Source organism: Phyllostomus hastatus, unplaced genomic scaffold, assembly GCF_019186645.2.
Source record: "Phyllostomus hastatus isolate PE091 unplaced genomic scaffold, TTU_PhHast_1.1 phas_scaffold_39, whole genome shotgun sequence".
Lineage (NCBI taxonomy): Eukaryota > Metazoa > Chordata > Mammalia > Chiroptera > Phyllostomidae > Phyllostomus > Phyllostomus hastatus.
In genome coordinates, this window is record NW_025334028.1 from 17541622 (window position 1) to 17553779 (window position 12158).

Consider the following 12158-nt stretch of genomic DNA (forward strand, 5'->3'; position numbering starts at 1 on the left):
GAGAACACAAGGAACCATAAGCAGTTCAGTTTGACTTAGAGGGTAAACATGTTAGATGGTCCCAAAGAGAAATAATACTGCTGGAATGCATTTCAGATTAGTTGATGGGCATGAGTAAAAACGGGTTAAGGAAAATGGGGTGGATGTTGGTGTTGTGAAAGATCATATTATATTCAGGAAATATTCATTCCCTCCCCACATCCCTTCTCCATAGGAATAGTCCCACCACCATTGATATTGGCCTTGACCCTTTGACTTGACTTGACCAATGGAATGTGGACAAATGACAGGATCTGTATTAGAGTTTAAGACTTAAAAGGCATTGCTTACTCCTCTAGAAGATTCTTACCTAAATTAAGAGAAAATGTGCCTGAGATTGCCACTATCCCTTCAGTTTAAGCCCCAGAATGAAACCCATGGAACAGATCTGAACTCAACCCACAGCCTGAAGCAGAAATTGTCTACTAAACCCCAGACCCATAAGTGAGAAATAAATGTCTATTGTTGTATGTTCCTAAGATTCTGTGGCTATTTTTTACACAGAAAAAGCTTAAACAGGACCATACACTAAGACAGAAAATCACATTATAGGAAATACCTATTTGGTGATTGTGAAGTGGTACAGTAGCATATGATGGGATGGAATGGTCGTGGCTCAATTTTAAACATACTGAATATAAGGTGCCTACAGGGGCTTGAAGAGTGGTACATGAGGAATCAGTAAGTCATCTGAACGTATCTGAAAGTTAAAGTTTTGAAACAGAATGGAAGCTTCAGAGGAGAAAGAGCAGATAAGCCGCCTTCCCTGCATTTCCAAGTGACCTCCTACTTCTTTCTCCCTGGTTAATCATACACAGATAAGACTGGGGGACTTGGGTACATTTTACACATAGAACCACAGGTTTCTTGGATCAGAGTGCCTGGTTACATCAAGGGGAGCAGCAGGGCTTCTCTAGTCATGTACCTTCTCAGGCTTGCAGCATAAGGGCTGGGATTCCTTATGTGGAGTAAGACAGTTGTCCCTCCTAGGTTCCTGTGCACTGTGTGAGAGTGTGATGGGACCTGCTATCACATCTTCCTCCAGAATCTCCACCAACAAATGCTTTTCCAGGTTAATGTGTGTGTGGGATCAAAACATTCCACCTGTATTTGCTCAGTTCCCCTTCTCCTACTTTTCCACCTACCTTACTGGCAATACAAATTCAATCTTCTTTGCTGGTTCCTAATGTGTCACCTGATTTCTAAATACCAGTGTCCCAGGGCTCAATCTTTGGACTTCTCTATCTAGATTTGCTAACTTGATGAGCTCCTCTGATCACATGACTTTAAATATTATTCATAATCTGATACCTCCAGTCTGGATCTCCTCCATAAATTCCAGCTTCATCTTTAGAACTTTCTATTTGCCATATCCTCCTGGATGCTCAGTGGATATCCCAAAGTTAACATGTCAAAAACTGACTTCTTGATTGTTCCTATCTATATATACTATATATGCTATATATGCAGTCTTCCCTATTTTAGATAATTTGTCCTATTGTTCAGGTTAAAAATCTTATTTAATCTGGAACCACCGCCATGGCCGCCTACAAGCTAGTGCTGATCCGGCACGGCGAGAGTGCGTGGAACCTGGAAAACTGCTTCAGCGGCTGGTATGATGCAAACCTGAGCCCGGCGGGGCACGAGGAGGCGAAAAGTGGCGGGCAGGCGTTGCGAGATGCCGGCTATGAGTTTGACATCTGCTTTACCTCAGTGCAGAAGAGAGCAATCCGGACTCTCTGGACAGTGCTGGATGCCATTGACCAAATGTGGCTGCCCGTAGTGAGGACGTGGCACCTCAGTGAACGGCACTATGGGAGTCTGACTGCCCTTACTAAAGCAGAAACTGCTGCCAAGCATGGTGAGGCCCAGGTGAAGATCTGGAGGCCCTCCTACAATATCCCACCACCACCGATGGAGCCTGACCATCCTTTCTAGAGCAATATTAGTAAGGATCGCAGATATGCAGACCTCACTGAAGACCAGCTTCTCTCCTGTGAGAGTCTGAAAGACACCATTGCCAGAGCTCTGCCCTTTTGGAATGAAGAAATAGTTCCCCAGATCAAGGAGGGGAAACGGTTACTGATTGCAGCCCATGGCAACAGCCTTGGGGGCATTGTCAAGCATCTGGAGGGTCTCTCTGAAGAGGCTATCATGGGCTGATCCTGCCAACTGGTATTCCCATTGTCTATGAATTGGACAAGAATTTGAAGCCCATCAAGCCTATGCAGTTCCTGGGGGATGAAGAGACCGTCAGTAAAGCCATGGAGGCTGTGGCTACCCAGGGCAAGGCCAAGAAGTGAAGGCAAGCAGGCAGATTGGTTTCCCAAGTATACCCTCCCTGCCCATCCCATTCCTCTCCTGTGCATATGTCACACTGACCACATCTGTAGGCATCTTAAGTTGTAGCTGCGGATGGGGACCAGTGGCTCCTAATTTCATTCCAGCCATTTTGTCTCTTGCACCCACTCCCTTCATGCAGTCTAGTCAGAACAGCACCTCTGGGGCCTGGGGCCTGAGTCCAAGCTGAGGGAAGACTCTTATTCAAGAGAGTTCAGGAGCAGTAAAACTGGGTTTTTTGCTAGTGCTTTTTTTTAATTACTAAGGAACTGATTGAGTAGGGGGATAGGGAGGAGCCATGCTAAGGCGTGACCAGTGAGGAGGCAAGAGAGCCTCTTTGTGTTCCTGTGCTGTGTTGTAGTCAGGTGACTGGGGGGTGGGCAGGAGGTAGTGGAGCCAGTGTGGGGCTCTAGTCATTCCAGCCCAAGAAGAATGCATGGTGATTCAAACTAACATTTCCTCCCTGGGCCCAGAAAACCCAGCTGCAGAAGATTGGTATCAATCCTGAATGTTTATGTTTTGCATTACTTTTACAGAAAAAGTGTGTATATATATATATATACTTTTATATATATATGTAAATACTTTTATATATATATGTAAAATACAAAACAAAAACTCTTCTGGGGTTTCTAGTGGTGGTTGAAATATTCCCACATGTGATCATCACAAAATAGGTCATTCCTCACATCAAGGTAGATAAGCTCCTTGACCTGTAAGGGGTGGGAGTTTGTCCTGCTGTGTGTGTTAGAATCCCTCCCCTGCCGTACTGTTTCACGGCCGTGAAATGTCTCTTGATAACACCCGGGTGTGTCTTTCACTGTGTCTGATTTCTGAATCATGTTCCAGTTGCTTGGCCCTGCCACTTGGGTCCAGCACACATTTTGAGCAAAACTACAAAATCTTTTTTCCAGATCAGTATAATAAAGGAGTCATGTGCAATTAAAAAAAATCTTATTTAATCTGTGACTCCTTTTTCCCCCTCACTTTTGACACACAATCCATCAAATAAATCCTGTTTGTTCTACTTTCAAACTATATCTGGAATATAATCACTGCCATCATCTCTTGTCTAAATTGCAGTGATAACCATTTCCTAGCGTTATCCTTGCCTCCTATAGTCTATTATCAACGCAGTAACAAAGTGTTATTTTTTGAAACATGTAATATTATACCATCCTTCTGTTCAAACTCTCCAATGTTTTTTCTTTGTTTTGTGCAGAGTAAACCTGAAGTTATTACAGTGGAACCAGGCCCCACACACTCTAAATTTCTGATACCTGTTTCATCCAATCCTAAACCCCTCCAAACCTTCCCAGTGGCAAAGAACTAAGTGATCTGACTCCTTAGGGTGGGCTCCAGTCTTGTGGGTCTATCCTATTAAAAGCCTCTTGGAAGTTTAATGCCTTCTTGATGTGTCTATAGCATCAAAATGGCTCTGATTTCTGAGACCCAAGGTGGCAATGGAGTAGGTGGGAGCTACACTAACCTCCTCCCTGAACCTAACTGGAATTACAACTAGATTATAGAAGAATCATCCTAAATAACCAACTGAACACTTGGTGGAGAGAAGCCTTATAACAAAGGACAGGCAGAAGAAACCGCTTCACCACAATGAGACTGGTAGGAAGTGGAGGAGTTGCCAGAAGGCTGGCTGGACTCCCATGTGCAGCAGCTGAAGTGCTGGAAGGAGATATCAGCATCCAGGGGCTTCTCCCTGAGATGTGTGGGGTCTAAACCCCAAGCTGGACTCCCAGCCTATAGCACCAGAACTGTAGGTCATGCAAAGTAACAGGGTTTTTCTCTGCTAGGGAGAGACAACTAGAGATGCAGAGAGCCCCTTGAAGGGCCAATGCACAAAATCTCATTTGCAGCCACTTATCCTGGGCTCCAGAAGAGGGAGGGCAGAATGGACTAGAGATGTATAAGGAGAGTCTGAGGTTGGTGGCCCAGGGGACAGAGCTAAGAGTCAGCTGCCAGGATCCCTGAGCTCAGTCATTTCCCATACTGCAGAAGCCATGTTTCTTGGGCAGAGCCCTCCCATCCATACAGCATCAGCCTAAGGGGAAACAATCACTCCATCCATAGAGACTCTCTTGTCCCAACCTGTGGAGCTTAAGCCAAGCTCCTATAGAGTACAGCTGGAGACTCCTTCCATGATTAAGCTATGAATTAAATCACAGATAGCTTGCAGGTGGAGGTAGATCTCTGGAAGCTTTTAGATATTAGCTGATCTTATCCCAGGCCCTATGTTGGTAAAATGCAGACTTAGTGCACAGCTTGGTTCTTTCTGCACACACCCAAGACCAGCAGAGGGAACCACAAGCTGTGGATCACTGATAGCTCCAAACAGGTTGCCCAGGGCCAATCATAGGCAATGTCTAACATAGAACTGCACCAGAGTGTTTGCAAATTGACCTAATACATAGAAACAAATACAAAGAGGCAGCAAAATGTGATGACAAAAAAGAGGCCCCATATAAAAGAACAAGAGAAGTCTCCAGAATAAGAATTAAATAAAATGGAGGCAAGCAATCTATCAGATATACAGTTTAGAGTGAGGATTATAGGAATACTGAGCAGCCTGAAAAAAGACATAGAAACCATTGAAAAGGACCAATCAGAAGTAAAAAATGTGGTATCAGAAAAAATAATACATGGGGAGAAATACACAGTAGGTTAGATGAAGCAGAGGATCAAATCAGCAATTTGGAAGACAAGGTAGAAAAAAAAACCAAAAAACAGCAAAAAAGAAAAAAGAATTTAAGAATATGAGGAGAGTTTAAGAAACCTTTGGGACAACATGTGCATAACGATGTCCACATCATGGAGATACCATAAGGAGAAGAGAGTGAGCAAGGGGTAGAAAACCTATTTCAAAAAATAATGACCTGAAAGTTCCCTAACCTGGTGAAGGAAAAAGAAAACCAAGTCCAGGAAGTGTAGAGAGTCCCAAACAAGATGGACCCAAAGTGGCCCACACCCAGACACATCATACTTAAAATGGCAAAGCTTAAAGACAAAGAGAGAATCTTAAAAGTCACAAGAGAAAAGAAGTTAGTTAGTTACCTACAATGGAGCCTCCATTGGACTGTCATCTGATTTCTCAACAGAAATATTTCAGGCCAGAAGGGATTGGCATGAAATATTCAAGGTGATGAAAAACAAGGACCTACAACAAAGGCTACTTCATCCAGCAAGGCTACCATTTACAATTGAAGGAGAAATAAAGAGCTTCTGAGACAAGAAAAAGTTAAAGGAGTTTGTGAACACCAAACAAGTATTGCAACAAATATTAAAGGGCTTGCTTTAAGGAGAAGAAGAAATAGAAAAAGAAAAGCCTGAAGAACATATTTCAAAAATAAAATGGCAATCAGTATGTATCTATCAATAATCACATTAAATGTAAATGGCTTAAATGGTCCAATCAAAAGACATAAGGTAGCTGAATGGATAAGAAAACAAGACCCATATATATGATGTCTCCAAGAGACCCACCTCAGAATGAAAGATACACTCAGACTAAAAGTAAAGGGATGGAAAAAGATATTTTATGCAAATGGAAAGGAAAAAACAGCTGGGGTAGCAATACCTATATCTGACAAAATAGAGTTTAAAACCAAGGCTATAGTAAGAGACATAGAAGGGCACTACATAGTGATAAAGGGGACAATCCAACAAGAGGACATAAGCCTTGTACATATTTACACACCCAACATAGGAGCACCTAAATATGTGAAGCAAATTTTGATGGACATAAAGGGAGAGACTGACAGAAATACAGTAACAGTAGGGGATTTTAACACCCCATTGACTTCAATGGATAGATATTCCAGACAGAAAATCACCAAGGAGACACACTAGATCAAATGGATGTAGTTGATATCTTTGTAGCATTTCATCCCAAAATAGCAGCATATACAAACATTCCTTTCAAGTGCACATGGAACGTTTTCTAGGAAAGAGCACATGTTAGATCACAAAACAAGTTTCAATAAATGTAAGAAATTGAAATGATATCTATCATCTTCTCTGACCATAATGCTATGAAACTAGAAATTAATCACCAACAGAAAACTGAAAAATACTGTGACATGGAAGCTAAATAAATATAATTAAACAATGAATAGGTCAACAATGAGGTCAAGAAAAAAGTCAAAAGATACCTTTAAAAAGTGAAAATGAGAAAACAACAACCCAAAAACTGTGGGACACAGGGAAAGAAGTCCTAAGAAGGAAATTCATAGCATTACAGTCCTATCTCAAGAAACAAGGAAAAACTCAAATAAACAATCTAACTTACTCTTATAAGTAGAACCTAATCAATAAAATAAACAACCAGGCAATATAACCAAAGACATTGAAATAAAGAACAAACTGACAGTAACTGGAGGGGAGGAGGGTGAAGGGTAATGGGAGAAAGAAAGGTAAGGGTCATCAAGGAACATGTATAAAGGACACATGAACAAAGCCAAAGAGGGTAGGATTGAGGGTGGGAGGTGGGGTTGGGTTGATAAAGGGAGAGTGGTAGTCAGAAAATGAGGCAACTGTACTTGAACAATAATAATAATAATAAATGAAGCCTGAAAAAGAGCAACAAACAAAACCCAAAGTGAGTTGAAGGAAGGAAATAATAAAGATCAGAGCAGAAATAAATGAACTAGAGTCTAAAACATATGAATATATCCAAGAGCTGGTTCTTTAAAAAAAATAAAAAAGATTGAAAAACATTTAACCAGACTCATCAAGAAGAAAAGATAGAAGACCCAAATAAATAAAATCAGAAATGAAAGAGGAAAAATAACAACTGACACGAACAACTATATGTCAACTTGGACAAAATGGATAAATTTCTAGAAACATATAAGCTTCCAAAACTAAATCAGGAAGAATCAGAGAATCTGAATAGATAAATTACACCTAGTAAATTAAAGAAGTAATCAAAAAACTCTCAACAAAGAAACTGAAGAAGATGTAAATAAATGGAAGCACATACCATGTTCATGGATAGGAAGAATTAACATCATCAAAATGTCCATACCACCCAAAGCAATCTATAGATTCCTATCAAGGCATCAATGATGTATTTAACAGAACTAGACTAAATGTTTCAGAAATGTATATGGAACCACGAAAGTCCTCAAAAAGCATCAACAGTCTCAAGAAAGAACAAAGTTGAAATAATCATGCTACCTAATACTGTACTATAAGGCAACAGTAATGAAAACAGCATGCTATTAGCATAGAAGAAGACACATAGATCAATGGGACAGAATAGACAGCCCAGAAATAACCCCAACACCTTTATAGTATATTAATATATTCAACAGAGGAAGCAAGCACATACAAAGAGTTTATTCAATAAATGGTCTTGGGAAAATTGGACAGATACATGCAAGAAAATGAAATAAGACCACCTTCCTATGCTACAGAAGAACAAATTCAGAATGGATTAAAGACCTAAATGTTAGACCTGAAACCATACAAATCCTAGAGGAAAACATGGACAGCATAATCTCGGACATTGCCCATAGCAATATTTCTTTCTTTCTTTCTTTCTTTTTTAAATAATTTTATTTTAACTATCTTTCAAGTACAATTTTCTGTCTTTTACTTCCATCCCAGCCCACCCACCCAGCCCTCTCCATCTCCCTCCCATTTCCACCCACCCCTAGTTTTTGTCCATGTGTCCTTTATGCTTGTTCCTGTAAACCCTTCCCCCTTTCCCCTGAAATTCCCCTGAAATTTTCTCCCCTCTCCCTTCTGAACACTGTCAGCCTGTTCTCTATTTCAGTGTCTTTGGTTATATTTTGCTTGTTTCTTTGTTTTGTTGATTAGGTTCCTGTTAAAGATGAGATCATATGGTATTTGTCTTTCACCTCCTGGCTTATTTCGCTTAACATAATGCTTTCCAGTTCCATCCATGCCCATAGCAATGTTTTATCAGGTATTTTTTCTCAGCCAAGGGAAACACACACGCAAATAAACAAAGGGGACTACATCAAACCGAAAAGTTTGCACAGTAACAGAAACTATCAACAAAATAAAAGACAACCCATGGAATGGGAGAACACATTCACCAATACATTTGATAAGGGGTTAATATCCAAAAGTATAAAGAACTTATAAAACTCAACACCAAAAACAAATAAACAACCTAATTAAAAAATGAATAAAGGACCTGAAGAGACACTTCTCCAAAGAAAACACAGAGATGGCCAATAGACATATGAAAAGATACTCAATGTCACTAATCATCAGAGAATTGCAAATTAAAAGCACAGTATCACCTCACACTGATCAGAATGGCTATCATCAATAAATCCACAAACAACAAGTGCTGGAGAGGATGTGGAGAATGAGCAACATGCTGATGGGAATGCAGATTGTTGCAGCCACTGTGGAAAGCAATATGGAGATACCTCAAAATATTAAAAATGGAACTACCTTATGATCCAGAGATTCCACTTCTGGGAATTTATCCAAAGAAACACAAAACACTATTTTGAAAGAATATAAGCACCCCTATGTTCATTGCAGCATTATTTATAATTGCCAAGGTTTGGAAGCAGCCCAAGTGTCTAGCAGTAAATGCGTGGATAAAACAATGATGGTGCATTTACATAATGCAATACTACTTGGCTACAAAAAAAAAGAAGGAAAGTTTACCCCTTGGGACAACATTGATGGACCTGGAGAACACTATGCTAAGTGAAATAATCCAGTCAGAGAAAGACAAATACCATATGATTTCACTCATGTGGAAATAATGAACAAACTGAACTAACAAGCAAAATAGAGAATGACTCATAGGGAACAGGTTGACTGCTCCTGGGAGGATTACAGAGTGGAAGGACTGAGCAAAAAAAAAAAAAAAAAAAAGACTCATAGACATGGACAACAGCGTAGTGATTGAGGCAAGTAGAAAAGTAGGTGTAGGTGTAAGAAGGTATAAGGATGATAAATGGAAGGATTTTCATAAGGATGAAAAAGGTTATGGAAAAAACTTTAAAAGAAAGAAATCAGGAAAAAAGAAAGTACAGAGGGGAGGGACTTTGTTTAAAGGAAATATATTAAAATTTGACCATTAGGTTAAAATGATACCTGGTTTCTTAGAGGAGTCATTGACAGGAATTAAAACAGGTTATTATTGTTTTGTTATTACAGTTATGAAGTTATATACAAGTATGCCCTCTGTGGATGGTTAAGAGTAAAATGCTTCCAAATATTACTAGCTCACATTTTGCTTCAGAGTCCGAGTCCTTGAAAAGGTGGATTGTTTCCATTTCTGATCATTAATGTCTTCCATGATAGCATGCAAAGGAGTGAAATAGAGTCAAAATTATAAAATATAAACATTTTAATAATTTCCCTCTAAAGATGGGCTCTTTACCTTGATCCAAATCTTCCACACAATCTTAAGTAGAACTTAGAAAGAGTAACTCTGATATCTCTTTGAAGGGGACAAGGCCAGAAATAATACCACTAGTTTCCACCAATAGAGTCAGAGTTACCATGAAACCAATAGATTTTAAGCTTCAGGGCCCTGCTCTTGCACAGGCACCCTGAGCACTTGTTATTACTGGGACTTGTGAAGAATTCCAAGTGGGGAAGGAAAGACAGCTTTGCCATCAGAAAGCATTTTTATGCAAACTTTTTTATGAGATACTGCCTAAAGACAACCAAGAAAACAGTAGACTGCATTTCCAAGTATCCAGTAATTGCAATTTATTGCAATTTTCAAGTCTTAATTATTTAATTTCTTATCTAACCATGTATTTACATTTTTGGAGAGGCAACTTTCAATTCCACCAGGTTTTGTAAACTCAAGTGTACACAAAGCCTGAATGTACCCCAGTCAATGGTAAATTCCTGTAAATGTTGTAGAGACTCACCCAGTTGATAAAAGATAAAAAATTGTCCAAGATAATCAGATTTCCTGTCTTTTATTTATGAAGGATTATTTATTTTGGTATAATTAGAAGATTTTAACATGCTTTTAGCACCCTGGTTGATTAAAATGTTAACTGTAAAAGAGTATTAGCAATTCTATTGATGTTGGTATGACATTAAATCTGCAAGAGAGAGAAATTTACTCATTCTCATCTGAAATATGTGTTACCACATGTCAATTAAATGACTCTAGACTGAAAAGTAGTAGAAAACAGTTTTCAAGAACATTATATGAGTATTCATCCAGATACTCAAATCTTTATGCTCTTACCATCATCAGAGTTTAGAATCTAAATATTCCAATACAGGGTCTAATATGATTTATAATTGCTATTTGATTGGGTATTTTAAAATGAGATTATTTATTCACTTATTAGTAATACTGTTATACAAAAGTTTTTATTGTTATTTATTTACATCTTGTCTTCTGAAAAAGCTTGCTAGTAGGTACTGTATGTTCCTTTAAAATTACTGCTGGCTGGAAAAGTGGGCACACGCACGCCAGGGTGTGCATTAGGCAGCTTTTACAACACTCACTGGGTGTGCTATACCTCTGGGGCAGAGAGCCAAAAGTGCAGCTGCCCAACAGTATAAAATGCCTACTGTGGTGTGTCATCACAATTATTCCTTTTTATAGCTTTGAAAAGGCTCCACCTTCCTGTCAGTAATTTTAAACATTAACTTTCAGCTTTCAGAAGTACTTAAGATGGCTCAACTCTGTGTTTTCCATGAACAAGATGTGGTTCATTAGAAACTAACTCCTCCTCACCATGCCAACATTATCATCCATTATAAATTCTAACTTCAAAAAGATGCAAGCATTTGTAAGAAAAATTTGTGGAAAAACTTTTCAAGAATATGGATCTTCTGTTAACCTGGGGAAACAATCTAACAGGAATATTTACAAGTAAATACTTTCTAAAAACTTGGGGTCATCTTGGGGCATTTCCATGACTTATACATCAATGGATTTTATTTATAAATTTTTAAGAGGAACAAAATGTTTCCTATTGTTGGACTCTTTTTAAAATAAAGGCATTACTTCCCACAAACTTAGCATCCAATGGTTGAGGAATAATAAAGGTAAACACATAAAAGCACTACTACCAGCAATTAATTATTTGCTAGAAGCTCTTAGAATTTACAAGTTAACACTCACTCTTACATATTTTTCAATCCAAGTTATAAAAACATGTGCAACAAATTACATTATGAATGGAAGGTACAAGCTGGAGTTGAAGTTACGAAAGAAAGACTTGGCGACATTGATGGGAATCAGGTAGTGACTGGAGTGGATGAATCCAGGTGGAGACAGCTCAGAACAATTCTACAGAAATGCTACCATTTCTGAAGGGATTAAGAGGCAAAAATGGGCCATTACAAAATAGTCACAGGGACATAAGGTACAGAATTATCAGTGTTCTTCTTAAAGGGGTGCACCCAGAATTAGTCATAATTCTGCATGGCACAACGGAGTTTTACTTTTGTTGACTTTATTGACCTACGTAATATGCTCTTAAGTAGTCAACATTTACATTGGCTGTCTTAAGATCTTAGTTGCACTATTGACTTAAATTGACTTTTCAGTCAGAGAAAATGATTAGGGCATATTAAGAAATATTTTTTACATTCAAGGTAGGTCTTCTATGTTTTATTCATGTTTCATTAATTTTTTTAACTGCAGAATAGGACTTTATATTTAGGCTTATTTCATTGCATTCATTTATTTCAGCCCTTTATTACAGCCCATAAAAGTTTTTATTTAGCCTTCAGTAGACTAGACAGCCCAGTTGGATTTTTGTCACTTGCAAAATAGGCCTTTCATG

The 12158-nt window shown here is 38.8% G+C and overlaps 1 pseudogene; it reads left to right on the forward strand.

Annotated features, from left to right (window-relative positions):
- The first annotated feature begins 1578 nt into the window (after nucleotides 1-1578).
- LOC123806896 lies at nucleotides 1579-2342 on the forward strand (annotated as a pseudogene).
- The last annotated feature ends 9816 nt before the right edge of the window (nucleotides 2343-12158 follow it).